We start from the raw sequence: 19,972 nt of genomic DNA, 5'->3' as shown, positions 1-19,972 counted from the left end.
TGAGCTTTTAAGTCCATTAAAGCCCTTCCAGATGATTAGAAATAGAGAGGTGCCAAAGCTTCATTATCACAGGCAAATATTTGGCTTCATGAAGTAGCAGTGCCCTTTTGACTCCAATGAAAATAATCCTGAAGTCATGAGGGACAACAACTCTTGCCCTGAAGAATAGGGATGGCAGAAGAATTGGGTCGTATGCTTACTGACATTGAGCCCACTAGGAAAAGCTAAAGGATAATTATTTTCACCTTCAAATACAAGTTGGTTCTTATCTACTTGTGTGTTTTCTAGCTGGTGTTTTATACAACTTGGTTTCAAAGTAGCCCCCATTTAACCCCCATTTCCTAGAGTCCTTTGCAAAGTGAGAGACCAAAATAATTGGTTTCAGGCATAGGATATTCCTGAGATATTTCTTTTCCCTACAGAGATAACCCTATTACTGGGTCAGAAGTTCAGACAGGAAAGGTAGGATCAGTAAAAACAGTTAAAAAAGATGAGATTTTTATTTCTCTAGGACAAGGACAGGGTCTCATTTCCTTTGTTATTTATCACATTTTCTCTGTACCTACAGTCCCTTCATATTGTGAGGGCAAATATATGTAGTGGATTGTAATCATTTCACTATAAGCTCCCCACCCCTAGAGGGAGCTTCCTCTTTACCTCCATTAGCTTAGAAAACTTAGTTGCCTTCCAGGCTCAACCCTGGTGTCATTTCCTTTAGAATGATTTTCCTGATCTAGTTTCTGATGCTCTTTCCATGCTGAAAGTACATTGCAGTACATCTGTTTAGACATGGTATCTTCTCTCTCTTCCCCCCACAAGTAGAAGGAAGCTATGTGAGGAAATGAACTGTTTTACATTTTTGTCTTTGTATTCCCAGAGCCTAGTAGGTGACTTCCACTGTAGATACTTAATAAATATTTATTGAATTGAAAATGAATGTTCAGAAAATTCTGCATATCATTCAATGTTTCTGGTTCTATAAAAAAAAAAATCTTTAAAAAATTTCTTGGAGTAATCCTTCCAGAAGCATCATGGAATTTTGGAATTGGTAGGTACCTTAGAGATAATCTAGTCTGACCCAGTTTTATATGTAAGAAAATGGAGGCCCAGAAAAATTAAATGACCTGCCTGAGGTCACCCAGATTGCCTGGCTCTTAATTCTAAATTCTCATAATTCTTAATTATGCTGCCCCAGAGTTCTTTCAATATTTTTGTTCCTCAGTCCTTTTTCAGTCATGTCCAACCCTCCATGACCTGATTTGGGGTTTTCATGGCAAAGATACTGGTGCTGTTTGCCATTTCTTTCTCCAGCTCATTTTACAGATGAGGAATTGAGGCAAACAGTGTTTGCTCAGGGTCACACAATGAATAAGTGTTTGAGGCCAGATTTGAACTCAGGAACATGAGTTTTCCTGACTAAAGGCCTGGGCCTCTATGCACTATGGCACTACCTAGTTGTCCCATTTTCAATATACCATTCAAAGTAATAAAATGCTTATATATACAACCTAACACATAGACAGTTTAGATGGTAGCCTTCTCTCTAATAAGGCTCACTGGAAAGTACACTTTTGCCCTCAAACAATTTTCCTAATGGTCTGACACTCTGGCTTGGAATTCTAATGATAAGATATTAATTTTCATGAATTAATATCTCTTTTAGGCAAGTCATTGTTTACTTTCAAACTAAGGGAGAATTATTGCATAAAGTCACTAACTCTCATTGTGAATTAGTTTTATAAGATACTTTCTTCCCTAACTGGGATTGTTGGAGAATATTTGGATCAGGAAAGAAGGAAGAGAGAGGACACTTGGGGGGAGGTCATAAGGCGCATAAGGTAAGTCAATCAACTAGACTGTATTAAGTGCCTACTATGTTGATAAGCATCTATCAGGCACCTACTATGTGCCAAGCACTGTGCTAAGGTGGAGTAGGGACAAAAAAAGCCACTAAAAAACTCGGACTACTTCATCATTTTTTTTTGCTTAGGGCTGACTTTGTGGGAATGAGCAGGTGTCCAGGAGAGAGAAGGGGGGAAGAAGTGCCCAATTTGCTCCCACTGTGCCCTGCCTGGTGTCAGAAGGAGCACAAAAGGAGAAAAAGGGAGAAGCCCAATAAGGTGAAAGCTGCTGGTTGTCAACACTAAGAAACTATCTAAGCTCCAAATATATTCTAAGTGCCACTGTGCATGTCAGACTATATCCTGTGCTGGGGTGGGTGGGAGAATGTGGGGGGGAAATCAGCCCTGCCTTGTCTGTTTTTGCCAGGATGAAGAATGCTGTGTGCCACAGATGTTCTCCATAGAAATATGTTAAACCTGAACTGACAGTGCTGGCAATCAAAGACATTGTAAGGCGGAGAATGCAAAATTCAAGGAATCCTCCATTTACCAGCCCAGTCAATGCCATCTCTGATTGCCAGGCTTGGTTTCCCCTATGTTTTCCAGCCTTAAAGGGGAAGTGACATTGTATCTATCACAAGTGACCCAGTTTATAGGAGGCAGAGGACTTGGCTTTCTGACAGCATGAAGGGAACCCAGCTGAGAAAATCAGGTAGCCCTGTAGATCCCAACTATGAAGAAATCAAATACTTGCTTTAGGAACAGGAACTCTCCTGTCATAAGGGGATGACTGCTAGCTGCAGGTCTGCCATTCTTCACGTGAGATAAGCTATGATTCCTGTGTATTCCAGGATTGTTTTTGTTTTATCTATGTAAGGTGAGAGCTAATGTGATAACTTGGAAAGAATACTGGACTGGAAGTCAGAATTTCTCACATGTAGTCCTGATCTCCAGGAGCCACCGAACATCTGGGTATTCTCAGGCAAGTCTCTTCATTTCCCTGAACCTAAATATTCATACCTGCCAAATGACAATGATGGATGGAATGATCTGTAAGAGCTCTTCCACTTCTGGCATTCTATTTTGCCTAACTTCTCTTACATACAGGGATATGCTGGAGCAGTTCAAAGCAGCTGCCAGAGAACAGATTGTTAGATTTTTCAGTGTGAGCATTTATACCTAGGAAATTGGCTAACACTACAAATCAGGGATGGATTTATTGTTTTGTTGATTGTCTAGATATAAGAAATTGATGAAGAAAAGGTTAATAATGAAGATTAAACTTAAAAGTGTGGTGTATATACTCCCTCTCAGAAAGTTGGTGATTAATTATTTACCAGCACAGTCCTGCTCATACATATGTCATAAAGATTGGCAGGCAAATACCCAGATGGCTTTAGCTTATAAGGGAGGATTGAAGAGGAGTAGACTGAGGAATATCTAGGAAAGGGGGAGTAATTAGGGCAGGCAAGAAGGAGTGTATGTTTTAGGAGGGAGGATATGAAATCTGTATGGATAAGAACTAGTGGGGAAGGAGGGAGAGAATTTGCAACTGAAAATATAATAAAATAGAATTAAAATATTTAGGATGTTGAGAACTAATAATAACTTTCATTTATAGAGCATTTTAGGGTTACAAAATGCTTTGCCAATATTATTTCATTTGATCCCCACAAGAACATTCAGAGGTAGGTACCACTGTTATCTCATTTTACACGTGAGGAGACTGAGCCCCAGAGAGGTTAAGTGACTTGCCCAGCATCACAAAACTAGTGAGTACATGAGGCTGAATTTGAATTTAGGTCTTCCTAACTCCAGCTCTATCCACTGAGCCACTTGGTTATCTAAGGACCAAGAGCATGTGATGCTACCTATACTGATAGATAGAGTTGATGCATTGATTACTAGATTTTTTTCTCCTTTGTTACAAGGGAAGGTTTGCAGTTTAGGGGAGGAGTTCATAACTGTATATTAGAAAATGACTATGAAGTAAAAAGCAACAGGCAGAAATAAAACTTGTTTGAAAAAGAAAAAAGCTGGGATATCATGACACAGAACAGGAAAAAGTATGCCAAAAGTAATTTACCTTTCCTTGATTTTCATATTTTTTAAGTTGGACATTAGGCAACTGGGTAGTGCAGTGGCTAGATCGCTAGACCTGGAGTCAGAAAGAACTCAGTTCAAACCTAGCATCAGACACTTAGTAGCTCTGCGACCCTGGACAAGTCGGCTTCTGTCTGTCTTAGTTTCCTCATCCATCAAATAGTCATTTGGATTGTTATACATTTCCAAATTAATATATAGAATATATAAAGAAAGATACTATATTCACTTAAAGAAATAACTGATAGATGTGTAGAATTATTTTAGTATATGTGCATATATGTATGTATACACACATATGTGTATGTGAATATATAAACACATACTTATTTGTATCTAATGGTAGTTGTCTCTAAAGTGGGGGAGAGGGAAGAAAAAGGGGGGGAAAAGAAAGATTTACATAATTTTATTACATATTTAAAAGGAATAGCCAGTTGTACAAAATAGATTTGCAGTTTCATGTACAATCATCTTTTTTTCCTATTCTACTATGTTATGGAAATGCTTTATTCAATACATTAAAAATGAATAAATGTGAAAAAAAACCGTGATGACAATAGCATCTTCCTCTGGAAGTTGTGCGGTTAAAAATGAGAGAATATTTGCAAAGCACCTTGTAAATATTAAAGACCTACAAAATAGAAGCAGCCAGGTGGTATAGTAGATTGAATGTTGAACCTGGAATGAGGTGTGAATGTTGAGGACTGACTGTATTTAATTAATTGACATGATGTGAATTTCATGCTTAGCTAGTCCTGGGTTACCCCACGGTAACCACAAAGAGGATGATTAATTGATTTATGGCCAATTCTTGAACCTGGGACATGCCACTGGATTTGCCCTTTATAAGGGCAGAAGAGAGACACTAGGACTCACACAGAGAACCAGAATTGGAGGTTGGGACAGGCCATCATTTTTGTTCTGTATCCCGAATGTAGCCCATGACTTGCATATGGAGTCACAGGGATTTCAGTGGATTTTCAGGGGCTAGTAATAGAATGGTAAAGAGTACCTGGGACAAGTTAGGAGAAGCAGGGATTCAAGTATTAGCAGCAGAAAGACACCAGAGTTTCAACAAAGAACCAAACCTGGACTCTGTGGAGCAGCAATGAACAGAACCACAGTCCGGAGGTTCATAGACCACAGGGCATTACTGCATAGATCATAGATTTAGAGGGGATTTTAGTGGTAATCTAGTCCCAACCTTCCCCTGTTTTATAGATTAGGAAACTAAGGTCCAGAGGAGTGACTTGCTATTCACAAAGCTACTGTGTGGCAAAACTGAGATTTAGTGCAGACTGGCTCAAAATTCGTGACTTTTTCTACTGTATTAACCTGCATCTTACTTTTTACTTATACCGTGAGTTATGTGGGACTATGAAAGTCTAGGGAAAGCAATGTTCTATTGACTCCTGTTATTTTCCCTTGATTGGAGAGGGTGGGTGGGATTTTTGGGAAAGATAGTACTATTAACCTGGAAGATTGTATAGGTCCCTTGGACACTCATCTTGATTCTCTAGAAACCCTAAATGCTTTCTTCCTGTTTGGGGTCCATCAAGGACCATAAGATATTTAAAGAACTATATAGGTCACCAGAGGGATCATAGATATCGACTTAGAAGGGACCTAAGAAGTCATAGGGTCCAACTGCTTCATTTTACAGATAAGGAAACTCAGGAGAAGGGAAATTAATTGACTTTTTCATAGTCACATAGTGACAGGTTTAAGATCTGAATACAAGTCCTCAGACTCCAAACCCAACACTCCTTCCATTACAGAATGCTGTCTTTGGGGCAGGGATGGATTGCTTGATACTATCAGCCCCCAGTGCTTTCCCCTGCTTGGGGAGGAGGAACTTATGGTACTACTGTAAGTTAGAAGGGCTATGCAGGTTTCTAGAAGCAAGGGCCCCCTGAAGGGGGAAGGATTGTTGTCCTGACTCTTTTAGAGCTCAAGTGAAAGCCCTTTGAGTTCTATTTTTGGTCAGGTTAAATACAGACTATCTTATATTTGATAGTTCAACAACCTGGGTTCTTTCTTGGAAGCAGCTAATTGCCTTCTTTTCTTCTGGTGGATTTGTAGGCACAGGCCAAAATATTCTCTAGACAGAAAAGGGGAGGAAGTATTGTCTTATAGACTCCTGCAACAAACCTAGGTAGAGGAAAAATGAGCCAAATTTTGTTATGCCCAAGAAAGGCCTGGGTGGGGCCATGAGCCAAGGACTATGATTATTAAGGAATTCCAGGAGCTAGATGGCACAGCAGATGGATCACAAGGGCTGGAGTCAGGAGGACTTGAATTCAAATCCAGTCTCAGACACTTACTAGCTGTGTGACCCTGGGCAAGTCACTTAATCCTGTTGACCTCAGTTTCCTCATCTGTGAAATGAGTTGGAGAAGGAAATGGCAAATTAGTTCAATATCTTTGCCAAGAAAATTCCCAAAAGGGATCATGAAGAGTTGGACAAGACTGAAAAACAACTAACCAACAACAAAAAGATTGAACCCAGCTTATGTTAACCTGGAGCTTCAGTTCTGAGTCATGTTACATGTGAATGAACAATCTACAAAGTAGCTTTTATGGAAGAAGAAGGACAAGTATGTACACTAGATCCTAGAAAGTGAAGGAAAAGTTATACAATGTAGAAGGTAGGGATATTTTTGAATACAAATTCCAAACTTTGTGCACGGCCAATCCCGTCCTTTCTTTCCTGAGGAAGATAAATGGTAAAAATGAAAAACAAAATCACAAAGTTAACTCACCACTCAAACACAATGATTTCTGTCATATCCATACTGTCCCCTTCCTTAATGGATCCTTGTGATCTGACTGTATTATGCTGCAGTGCATACCCTCATTAACTCCACCTCAGTCTATTCAGGTAGGAGTCATGTTAGCTGTGGATCACAAATATTTACAAAGTCATAACCAAGCAAACAAATCATATATTCTAGCTTCCAATTGTACTGATGAAGAAACTGAGTCAAACAACCACCAAGTGGTTTTGTCTACTTACTGCTTCACACTAGTTATCTTGCTTTTAATTGACTGAGTTCTTAAATAATTTCAGGGCTATATACATGAAGATTGTTAAAACCTAAGTTTGATATAGCCCATTGAAAAGAAACTTTTCAGTTTTATCATGCTATAAAAGGATGTGAGTTCTGGGTGATGACCTTGGTCATTAAAGAAACCTTTTCAGTGGAAACCAAAGAGTTGAAAGTGGGATCTTTTTCTTTTTCTTTTTTTTTAAATTTTAGACTCAAACACCAAAACTCAAATACACAATTGAGAAAAGAAAAAGAAACATATCTTAATTTACATATTGAAATAGATTCAAAGTAAGAAGAGAAAAGCATGTTATGTGTACAACAGAACATGAACAGCTCCAAAATATAATGTAATAAATTTCCATTTTAAGAAAATCTGTATAATAAATACTGCACACTGTGCTGAGAGCTATCCTTTCTTAACTTCTTTGTAAGTTTTGTTTTCTGCTTTGCACTTTTTACTTTGCTCTTTTTTCCCCTTCCTCTTCCCTCCCGAAGACTACAAATTAAGTGGAGACATATATATAGATATATAAATACATACATACACACACTCACACATACACACACACACACATATACACACAATGGGATCTTGGTTCAGGGAAACAAATGGAGAAAGGAAACTTGTTGAGGTGGCTGACTTGGACAACTCACTCAGCAGAGATCTTGAGACAATGCTGCCCTCCAGCAGTGAAACTTTACACATTGCTGATGAGGTTGGTGATATCAAAAAACCTGACAAACATAAATCTGAAGAAAAAAAATGCACACAGCTTAACCCCTAAACAGAAAGTTAACAAAATGTATGAGCCCTTATATTTGAAGGACATGCATATTTGATGAACTTCATTTAATACAGTTAAAGCGCACCACAGAAAATCCCCAAATTCACTTTAAATATTTTAAAATGTGTTTCAAGTATGCACTTTGTTTGTACATCACAATCATTTCTGCATGTCTTTGCCCTCATCTGCTCTCTCCTCCACACCCAGAGTGAACCCCCCCTTTGACAAAGAAACTAAAAATAACTGACAGTCTTACATCTGATAACATATACAAGTTCAAATCTAATTTAGAAGAGGAACTGTCCATTTATATCATGTCCAAAAAGTGTAAATGTTTCTAAGACACTATTAATAAAATTGTCTTTATTTCCCCTCTCACCACCAAGTTTATTTTCATCAAAACTGATTCAACTCAGAAGTTCTGGGGTAGAGAATAGGTTTTTGAAATAACTTTGTCGAACAGTTCTCCAATTACTTCCCAGGGTAATAGGGTTTTACATCCAGTGCATGCCAGCGTCAAAGGGAGAGTTGGAAAGGAAGATAAGAAAGAAATGTGTATATGACATCTCTGTGCAGCCTCCAAATCCTCCCACAAAACGCTAGCATGAGATAGTCTCTATCCTTCATCTGGATCTGCCACCACCCAAGTCTATCCAATAATGTTCAGTGATCCAGTACCTACACCTGCAGTGTTTCATGTGTTCAGTGGCTGCAAGGAATAATGTGCACCACATTGGGCAGACTGATTATGTTATAGCGATCTGTATTATGGAGCATTTAAATCCTCTCTAGCCATCAGCCTGAAAAGTCTGACCTAGTTGAACATTGCCTACTGAAAGCAACAAAGTCCTCATTTCTCCTTCACACAGGGTATTTTACTGTATAGGAAACTGACTGTTCAAATGATAGATAATAAAATCTTAAATTCTATAGCTCATTTTATACTTTTCAAAGTATATGCACATAAATTAATTATTGTGCTTGATGCCCACTGGCTTTTTTTGAGTTGTTAAAGGTATTATACAAATTTTACAAAATCACATACTCTTCTCTAGCACCAAACACAAATAACAAGATAGAATCACATAATCCTAGTGGGAAAGGACCTTAAAGGACATCTAGTTCATCTCTGCTGAAAAGAAACCCCTTCCATTTCGTGTATATATCTATACATGATAATTAATCATTTAGCTTCTGCTTGAAGACCGCCAAGGAGAGGAGAACCTTCTCTTTTATGAGGTAGACTGTTCCACCTTTGGCTAGCTTATCTAATTGCAAAATTTCCTTACATTAAGCAGCATCTACCCACTGGTCTTAGAATCACTTCTGCTTTGGGGGGCCAAGGCCAAGCACGATGAATCCAGTTCCTATTCTGAAAGTCAGGTCCTTCAAAAACTTGAAGCTAACTGTCCTGTTTCCTCCAAGTCTTCTCTTTTCATTCCTAAAGCCATTACATAATACTTTCCTTTTTCTTGTTATTTCTCCTTTACTTGTTTATTAGAGCTATAAGAAACCTTTGGAGCTTCAATTGTCCAAGTTATTCATTTTATCAGTGAGAAAATAGAATCCCAGAGACTTAATGGCTTAGGTCACATTGGTTATAAGTGAGAGAGGCAGGATTTGAATCTAGGTCTGCTTCTTCCAAAGGCAGCGTGCTTTCTGCAATGTTTTACCTCCTCTTTTCAAATATGACCTTTTACTTTCTGGGATAGCTCTTCTAATTTTTTGTCTGTCATTTTTGAGTCCCCCAAACAATTTTCTGTCCAAAGAATATGTGAACTTTTGTAACTCATAATTTTGGCTTACTGACTCTGAAAGTCCAAAATGCCAAATATTTTAATTCATTCTGAGGTTTCTCCTCCTCCCTGTCACTCTGCTCTTGGACAAATGTCTTCCTTAACCAGAAGGAAATGTTGGTCATGTGTCAGTCTACAAGACAACTCTGCTTTGAGCAAGTTCTATTTCTTGTAGTGTTAATTTTTTTTAAAGTCCACATCTTCAAATTTATCCATTTTTAAGTTTGTAGGTATTTGCTATTTTGACATTTCTTTTTACCCCATTTTGCTGGCTTTTTCTCTCAGCTACCTGGCCATTATCCTTCACACTGTCATCTTCAAATCTAGCCCCCACCACCATTGTCTAGGGGATATTTGGCCTGGAAAGTGCTTCTGTAAGTACTGTAACCCCCATCTCCTTAGCAGCCACTACTATTCTTTTAAATTATTTTTTTAATTTATGGAATAAAACAAGCATTTCCAAAACATAGTATAACAAAAATTATGATTTCACATGAAACTGAAATTCTATTATATACAACTTGCTATTCCTTTTATCATTAGATACAAATATGTATATATGTAAAATCATTCTATACATACTTCTATTTATCAATTCTTTCTCTGGATGCAGTTAGAGTCTTCCTTTATGTGTCCTTTGTAGTTAATTTGGGTATTTATAATAGTTAAAATGACTTATTTGCTCCAAATTGTTCTTAAAGCAATATTGCTGTTAATATATATGTGTATATGTATGTATACATATATATATATACACGCATATATGTATTATGTTCTATTAGGTCTGTTCATTTTACTCTTCATTATTTCATGTAAGTCCATCCGTATTTTCTTATGATCACTGAGCTCATCATTTCTTATAGCACAGTAGTATTCCATCATAATCATATACCACAACTTGTTCAACCATTTCCCAATAGATGGGCATTCCCACAATTTCCAGTTCTTTGCCACCACAAAGAGAGCTGCTATAAATATTTTAGAACATTTAAATTCTTTTCCTTTTCCCTAATCATAGACTTAATAGTGGTATTGCTAGGTCAAAGGGTTTAGACAGTTTAATAATTTTGGGGCTTAAATCCAGATTGCTCTCTAAAATGGTTGCTGATGTACTTCAAGAACCACTGGATCTTTCCATCTGACTGAAAGCTGAAACTTCCTCTGTGTGTAGTCTTTCCCCCATTAAAATATGAGATCCTTAAATTCAGGAACTGTTTTTATTTTTGGTTTTATCCTCAGCATTTAGCATAGTGCTTTCCATAGTGCTTAATAAATTTATTTAATACTTATTTCTTTCAAATTCTGCCTTACTTATTTTTGAAAATCAACCTTCTTTGATAGGACAGTCCCTTCTACTGTCTCCCTAAAAGAACCTATTCAAAAGATGATAGATTTAGAACTGAATGGGAACTTAGAAATCATTTAATCCACCTTCTTCATTTCACAGATGAAGAAGCAGGGGCAGAGAAGTTAACTTAACAAGGAAGACACAGAAAAGACCATCTAGTCTAAACCACTTATTTTACAGATGCAGAAAATTTAACACTTAGAGACATTAAGTAATGTGTCCACAGTTAGACAGGTAATAAGCAGCACAGCCAGTATCCAACTCAATTCCAGAGTTTTCCCCTCTATTACGCTGTATTGCCTCTCCTCATCACTATTCTGTATCAAGCACAATAGAGAGAATTGTTTAGGAAGGAAAGGGAGAACCCACACAAGTTAGTTAGCTGATTCTGGGTTAGTTAGGCTTGATTTTGTTAAGGAGAGATCCCTACCTCCTTCTGATGAGCCAAAGATCTCCATGGATCAAGACATTTCACAGGACTTCTGATACTATAAGGGATGGGGCCCTCATGAGGAAGGCTATCTGTCATTGTTCCTGGCTGAGTCCTCCTTTTATAGACACCCCACCGTTCTGGCTCTTGTCCATAATGGCTCTCTCTCCTGTCCGCATTCTAGCGTCCCACTTTCACCAGCATCCATTCTCAGCAGGCATCATGATCCTTCTTGCCACTTTTCAGCTCTCCTAAAAGAGATGCTCATTGCCATGACTCTGGGTTACTTACCATCAGGTCTTTTTACACTTCATTTGTTACTTCTCATTGTTTGCTCTTTTCTCTAAGAGTTGGTGTCATCTTTTAAGTAACTGACTCATGGATAAGCTACATTAGTAACATGATTTATTTTATAGACATTTCAGAATGAAATGACCGGAACCAAAATGCTTTGGAACTATTTGAAACTTCAAATCCCTTTAGTACGTCTCAGAACTGGAATGCACTGGAACACTTACTACCCACAACATTGCTGTCCACACAAAGAGACTCTTTGGGTAACTGTGGACTGTGTACTTTTCCTGCTCAATCAAAAGTTCCCATTTTCCACCACTAGGCAGGTTGGTATGCATGGATCCCATTTGCTTTGTTCGCTTGCTGCTTGCTTTCCCCCTGCGTCCTGAGAGTAGAAAGTCCTCTTGCTTCCTTCCTTGGCTTCTCATAAATACTCTTCTTTGGGACAGGTGGGCCAACTCATGTAAATTACCAGGAGGTTTCTCTGAGCTGAGCCCAAAGAAAGTACTGGAAAGATACAAAGGCAAAAATGCCTTTCCTCAGCACATCTGTATTGTGGGATGCCAGTTAACTCTTTCCCCAAAAATATTATTGTTAACGTTGCTAGTTCTATGAAACTAATCATTTCGCTTTTCTCCCATATGCTTTTGAAAACATCAGTCATAAGTGTGCTCAGGGGTTGTTGAGTTAAGCACCTGGGTTCAGGAGAATTTTTCTTCTCTCAAACAATTTTGATTATGCTGTTCGCTTTTTAAGCTGTCATTTCCGTCACTAAATAACTTCTTTCATCATCCGTTGACACTCTGGCATTATATGATATCTTTTCTCACTATTCACCCCTTTTCTTGCCATAATGAAATCATCCAATAATAGTTTTTCTTTTTGCCCTATATCAAGTCACTCCCAACCTCTCGGCACTTCACCTTCTGTCATAATCCACAATGTCAGGTAGTATCTTTGTTCTTGTTTGCCCTTTCCTTCCTTCCAACGTGACCCTGGCTTCATCTATACCAATCCTCAATCTTTAAGATTTTATTGTAGTGTTTTACTCAGTCCTGCTCTCCTCTCAAATTCAGTTTCTTTAAAAAAAAATAATCCTAATGCATTCAGAAAAGGGAAAAAGCACCTATTTGTACAAAAATATTTATAGCAGTTCTTTTTGTGGCAGCTAAGAATTGGAAATCAAAGGGATGCCCATCAATTTTTGAGTGGTTGAACAAAGTTGGTATATGATTGTGATTGAATATTATTGTGCGATAAGAATTGACAAGCAGGAAAATTTCAGAAAAACCCTGAAAGACTTACATGAACTGCAGAGAGAAGTGAACAGAACCAGGAAAATATTGTACACAGTAACAGCAATATTGTTCAGTGAAGAACTATGAATGACTTGGCTATTCTGAGCAATACAATTCTCCAAGGGAACCACAAAGCAAATTATCCTCCTCCAGAGAAAGAACTGATATTGATTGAATACAGATTGAAACATGCTATTTGTCACTTTCTTTTCTTTCTTTTATTCGTCGTCTTGTACAAAATGACCAATATGGAAATGTTTTACATAATTGGACATGTACAACCTATATCTGCTTACGGTCTCAGGGAGGGGAGCTAAGTGGGAGATAGAATTGGGAACTCAAAATGTTTAATAACAATGTTAAAAATTGGAGAAAAAATAAAGATGAAAATTCCAAGAAAAAATAGTGCTAATGAGATGTGAAAGAAATATGGAGGAGGATGGCTAAAGACCATTAGCATTTAAGTGTCACAAAACTAAACAGAAACAAAGAGGTACTTAAGATATCTCATAGAAGAAATAGAGAGTAAATAGACACCAGGCCTTAGAATCAGGCAGATCTGGGTTCAAGTCCTGCCACTGTCATTCTGAAGATATCATCCTGGACAGCTTACTTAAACTCTTTGTCTCCCAGACAATCTCTAAGATTGCAATTGGCAGAATAGTTGCAGATCTACATTGATAGAGGGCGCTTCTTCACAGAGAAACTGATATTCTAATGAAATCAGAGCTCTGTCTCCCTTCCATTAACAAAGTAAGAGCTCATCAATTGTGAATGTCTAAGCAAATTGTGGTAAGTGAAAACACTATCATAACATACCATCTATGGGAAGATATAAGAATTCACAAAGAGTGAAGTAAATAGGAACAGAAAAATAATGTATACAGCAATCATAACAATGGAAATAAAAGCTACAATAAATTGAGTTGAAAGTATATCTTATCATGGTCTTTCCCAAGCACTCCACCAGTTAGTATACCAAGTAGGTATATAAGAAGCCAGTATAAGGTCACAATAAAAAGGAAATGGGAGGAATATAGAAGACACTTACAAAAACTGCCTCCTAAAGTAATTAAGGCCACATCCAGAGACCATGTGCTACATTAGGAGAAGCCAGCTAGGCCCCAATATAATAGCCCCTAGGTCCTAATAAAGGCCTCTTAGTCTGTAATCTGCAGATAAACTCCAGACACATGCGGTAAAACTAGAGAAAGGTTCTTCGAATTAAGGTAGCATTAATAAGCTGGCAATGACATCTTTGAGATGATACTGATGTTAATTAAGAAACCCTAAAGTGTTAGGGATAAGAGGCCATCCCCTCTACTAGAACCCTGTAAGAATGACACCCAAAAGCTGCCCCTCAAGCACTCTTCTACCTGTGGGTCCATGCTTCCTCAGTGATCCTATCATCTCCAATCTACAGTTATATGACGATGTGCCTCCCTCCCTCTCCCTATTTCTTCCCCATGATGTCTGCCTCTGTACTCTGTGTGCCTTATTAAAGTGTGGTTGATGCATTACCCCCTGCTTCCAATGTGGTCTTTCCCAGTAAGAATCTAAAGAATCAGCTTTGTTCTCGCTGACTCAAATATGGAACCCTTCATGGTTCTCTTCTTTGAAGAATAAACCAAGGCACCAAGGCTGGTACTATTTGTTTGTAGATGTGCGCCTCGGTGGGCTATCAGGGTTCCATGAACCCACTTAGGAGAAAGCAGGGGTGGGTAAAGGAAGATCATGCCTCCTTCCCTTCTCCATAAAAACTTTCCCTCATGATTGGGCCATAATAGAAAAAATCTAAAGAGTGTATTATTATAATGATCCAGCTGAGCCTTGAGGAAAAGCATTCCTCTTTTCCCTGTCAATAGAGGTAGAGGATAGGGGTGTGAAATATTACATATGCTATTAGAAACAGTTAACATATTAGTTGATTTTACAAAACTGCTTTTTATCTTCATTTTAAATCTCTGCTAAAGGAAAAGCTCATTGGATAGGGGATGATGAAGGACACATTTGGAAATGAGAGTGATGTAAAATGAAGTCAATAAGGATAAGATTAAAAAAGGACATCTCTCATAGAGGACGATGCTAAACAGTTGAGAAAAATATTAAGGGCCACATTATTATAAAAATAAATTAAAAGGTAAAACAAAAACAAAAAGGGTGTATGAGATGATATGCTGGTACCTGATGAAGCACATGTATACATTCATGGCTTTATGACATTTTAATGAGAACTTTTTCTGTATATAATGATGAATAAAAATAGCAAGTGGCTAAAAGGTAAAGTAAAAAGTATTTATTGCTTACATAATATTACAAATGATGACAGGCACAAGAGTTGATATAATAGATATTATTTAGGAAATATATGGTTGCAAAGGAATATGGCTCAGTCTTGATTTTGTATTCATATCACTAGTACTTAGCACACTACTTGGCACAAATTAGACATGTAATAAATGATTTTTCATTCATTCACTGAATGAATTCAATGAATAAAACTTACCAGTATCTAAGAAATGTGAAGAGACCTAGAGGAAAATCAACAGCATGGTGGGTAGACTTGTTAAAGTTATATGGAATGAAATGGGTAGGATTTGAAAGTGATAAAGTGAGGGTGAGTAATAATTTATACTACTGTAAGTAAAACTTATTCTGATGAGGTCCTAGACCCATTGAAATGTTGAAGTACTATGATGTGTTAGCATGTGTGACTAAATAAGCATCTTTCTATTATATCACATTCAGAGAGATGGGTTCCAAGTATTTGACTTTTGAGCCACTTTTTTTTTGCTTCTTATAGGCTTATAATCTCTTCCTAAGATATAGCTAAAATAACCTTCTAATATCCCTCTTTTTGTTGTATGCAGAAATAATGCAAATTACACATATTCATTTGGAGGGGATAAAAAGTATTACAGCATTCATTCCCAAATCTCCTCTAGACCTGCAGACTAGTTCATGTTCTTGATCATACATACTTTCTACCTAGATGTCATGACTTTTGAATATGTGTGTGTACACATATACATATATACTCACATATATCTGTATATCTATATCTAAATATATGGTTGTTGTTTAGTCATTTTCAGACATGTTTAACTCTTCATTACACCATTTGGGGTTTTCTTAGTAAAGACATGAGTGTTTTGACATTTCCTTCCCTAGTTCATTTGACAGATGACGAAATATGTTGTGTGTGTGTGCACATCCATATCCATCTATGTCTATATCTATATATCTGTGCCAAACAGTGCACCAGGAGCTGAGGATGTAAGGAAAGGCAGAAGACAGTTCTTGTTCTCAAGGACCTTGCAGTCTTAAAGGGGAGACAGCATGTGCATAATCATGCACATACAAGATATATACAGGATAAATTGAAGGCAATCTCAGAAGGAAAGCATTTTGATTAGAGATAACAGAGAAGGATTTTGGGGAGAAGGTAGGATTTTAACTGAGCCATGAAGGAAGTCAGGACAGTCAGGAAGTAGAATTGAGAAGATAATGTTGCAGGAATGCAGTAAACCAGTAAAAATGCATAGAACCAGGAAATGTAGTGTCATATGTGCCACTATATTTGATCCCAGCAGCGACAAGGAGCCACTGGAGTTGATTAAATAAATGGATGATATGGTCAACCTTGCACTTCAGTTAAGATCTCTTTGAACTCTGAGTAATGTTCAGAGAGAGAAAGAGAGAGAGAGAGAGACAGAAAGAGAGAGAGAGAGAGAGAGAGAGAGGGAGGGAGAGAGAGACAGAGACAGACAGACAGACAGACAGAGAGTGAGAGAGAGTGAGAAAGAGAGAGAGAGAGGGAGGGAGAGAGAGATGAGTCAGGGAGTCCAATCAGCCACCTATTTCAATAGTCTAGGTGTAACTTAGTTTGAGATGTCCAGTAGGTAGCTGGAGATATTAAAAGCTATCTAACTATAACCCATTTTTCTATTGATCTATTTATGTGAAGATCCCTAATCCTATCAATTCATGTTCAATAATCTAATTTTGTATTCAACTTTATTTTTTTCCACTAAAATTACATCTGGTTTCTCTTCTCTGAAATGTATGGTCTCTGTTACATTTTTGCTGTATGTTCCAAGTTGCGCCCTTCTCCATATTTTTTGGACTTCATTTCTCCATGAGTTCATTTGAACTCTTCCTTTTCTATCCACCTGTGACTTTTCCCATTCTACTTTGTTACTTTATCTTAGGCTCTATTGCTTCCTTCTCTTGCATATCTCCTACTGGTACTTGAGTTCTGATCATAGTATATCTTCTAGTTTCATTTTCCTTGGACATTCTCTTGATTCATTTCCTTGGGTGCTCTCTTCAAGGAATCTCTCCTTGTCCTCATTTATTAAGGTATGTTGTCTGAAGGAGTTACTTTCTTCACAAAGATCTATGCTCTTCCTGAAGTTGCTGCACGTCTTGCTTACCCTTCACTTCTCCATCTGTTTGCTCTTTCTCTCCTTTGTCCCTCATCATAACCTGAAATCCAATGTTTTTCTCTTTTTACCCAATCTCTTCCTGAAAAAACCTTCATGCTACATTGTCTTTCTTTTGTAGCCTAAGAGATTGTTGGTATGCATTTGGGCAAATAATCCCATATCTGTTGCCGTTCATTCTCCCTTTCATTTTGAATCCTTACAACTGGCTTAGTTGTGCCTTTCTCCCTTTTACTCTTGGCCTTTTTTACATGCACATACTCTCTTTTTTTATAAAGGTTATACACAATTATGTTTATTAAAAAGTCACTATGTCCTTGTTCATTACACCTAAAATACTTCTATGATTATAAATTAAGTTGAGATGAGTCTTGAACTACACATATAACATATTTTGTTGTCTGTGCTACCAGCTATGACTCTTCTCTGTCCCTAAATTAAAAACAAAAAGCAAAATAAAATAAAACACCTGGCAAGTGGTTGATTGTTATCCTTTTGCTACAGTTCTATTTTATTTTTGTAATGGCCAGTTCAAACTGAAAACTTGTTTCATTGGTTTATAGAAATTAATAATGCATTAACAGAAGTAATATGATGTAATGGATAGAGAGCTGTCCTTGGTGACAGGAAGACCTAGGTTCAAATCCTACCCCTGACACATAGTGACTCCTGAGCCTTGATAAAAATCCTTTAATCTCTCAGTTGCTGCTCGATGAGTCATGTCTGACTTTCCATGACTCCATAAAACATAGCCTGCTAATATTGTCCATGGGATTTTCTTGGCAAAGATACTGGGGTGGCTTGCCATTTCCTTCTCCAGTGGATTAAGGCAAATAGAGGTTAAGTGACTTTCCAAGGCAGCTAGTAAGTGTCTAAGGCTGGATTTGAACTCAAGTCTTCCTGACTCCGGGTCCAGTGTTCCATCCACTAAGTGACCTAGCTGCTTTCATCTCTCAGAGTCCCATAGAAATCTCTATGAATTTAAATTATAGAAAAACTCCCAGCTTTGCACTGGTAAAGGAAGTTCCTTACTAGGAGCTCCCTATTCTAATAAAAATTCTATTCTAGCTCCCTATTAAAAAAAAAATCATGGATTGGATTTTTTAAGAAAAAAACCCTAACCAGATCTTCATACCTATAACTAAATAACTTTGCGATTTTGGTAAATCCTCTCACCACTTATTTCTCTCCAAACCCCAAACTTAGATTACCCCTATCATCTCCCTCCTACTTTCTCAGCACTATACTGCTAAATGCTATTGAAGCAAGGCAGATAGAATTGCAAACTGGCTATACTACAGATTTATATTACCAATTGTAAACTAAGTCATCAGTGGTACGTCAATGTTTTTACTCTTCCCTAAATAACTCTGTTGCGTTAATTACAGTGGCTGTCCAAATCTTTTTCTCATCAAGTTATCTAGACTGCTCCCTCCCTCCCCTCACTCAGAAGAGAGCCTTGCCTTATACAATTTTGGAAAACAAAACTGAGGCCATTTGTAACAAGCTGCATTGTATCCCTGTCTCTCCCCCATTCTACACTTCAGTTCTATTCACACATCACTCACTCTGCCCAAGGCTACTTTTATCCTTGCCAATCCCAAATCTTATATGTTGGGGTTGGAAGCTTAATTCCGTGTGGACAGTTTCGGGCGGGTAAAGGTGGGAACTTCTAAATCTTAGAGCTCTCACAAGACCCCCCCAGGAAACGGCTGGGAATCGAGGTGAACCGAGCTATCTCGTGTATTTCCGCCTCTTCCCGTGAGAAACATGATGGGAGAGAGATCTCCCCGCCCTCGAGATTGTCCCGGATCTGGGCACACTATTGTTATCTAACAGCACGGTATTTAGATGCAAACTATGCGACTGGAGAGTTAAGTAGGATCAGGGAAGTCTGAAAGCTCTCTTAGCTCGTGAGGAGCCAAAGAGGACACAAGGCTCCGCTTTTCCTCTTCTCCTTCTCTCCCCTCCCCCTCTCTCCCCGCTTGTACTCCTACTTCCAATCTCTTATTGTAAGATCTTTGCCTCCTTGGGAGATTCTTCTATCCCTCCTAAGGAAGAATCCCCTGCATTTGTAACTAGACCCTGAAATAAAGCTCAACCCTTGTTCAACTCTGGAACGTCCTTTCTCTCATACGAGCATCCGGTTTGGCCAACCGAAGACCTCGGGAGGTGAGGTAAGCAGACTCGGGTAGCCCACAGGCCTCTAGGCCTGGCACTTATATTTGTGCCCATGTTCTCATTCCTTCCCATCTTGATTTACAGTTTATCCCTTTAATCACTAACTACTCTAATTAACACTTCCTCTTTATCCATTGAGTATTCCCTTCTGCCTACTCACATATCTGAATCTCCCCAAACCTTAATTACCATACCATGCCCTCCAAATATCTTCCAATATCTCTCTTACATTATACATCCAAACTCCTAAGTCCTTTTGCCTTATTTCTTGTGGTTCCCTATTTATATCCCTATCTTAGTCAACATAAAAAATTAAATAAGATAAACCCCCAATACTCATTTTCTTTCCTTTTCCTCTGGTATAATAGGAAAAAAAAAACATGGAGCCCAAAATAAGA

This window comes from Notamacropus eugenii, chromosome 1 (genome assembly GCF_028372415.1).
Source record: "Notamacropus eugenii isolate mMacEug1 chromosome 1, mMacEug1.pri_v2, whole genome shotgun sequence".
Taxonomy (NCBI): domain Eukaryota; kingdom Metazoa; phylum Chordata; class Mammalia; order Diprotodontia; family Macropodidae; genus Notamacropus; species Notamacropus eugenii.
The sequence above is the reverse complement of the archived record's forward strand: the minus strand, read 5'-3'. Positions refer to the sequence as shown.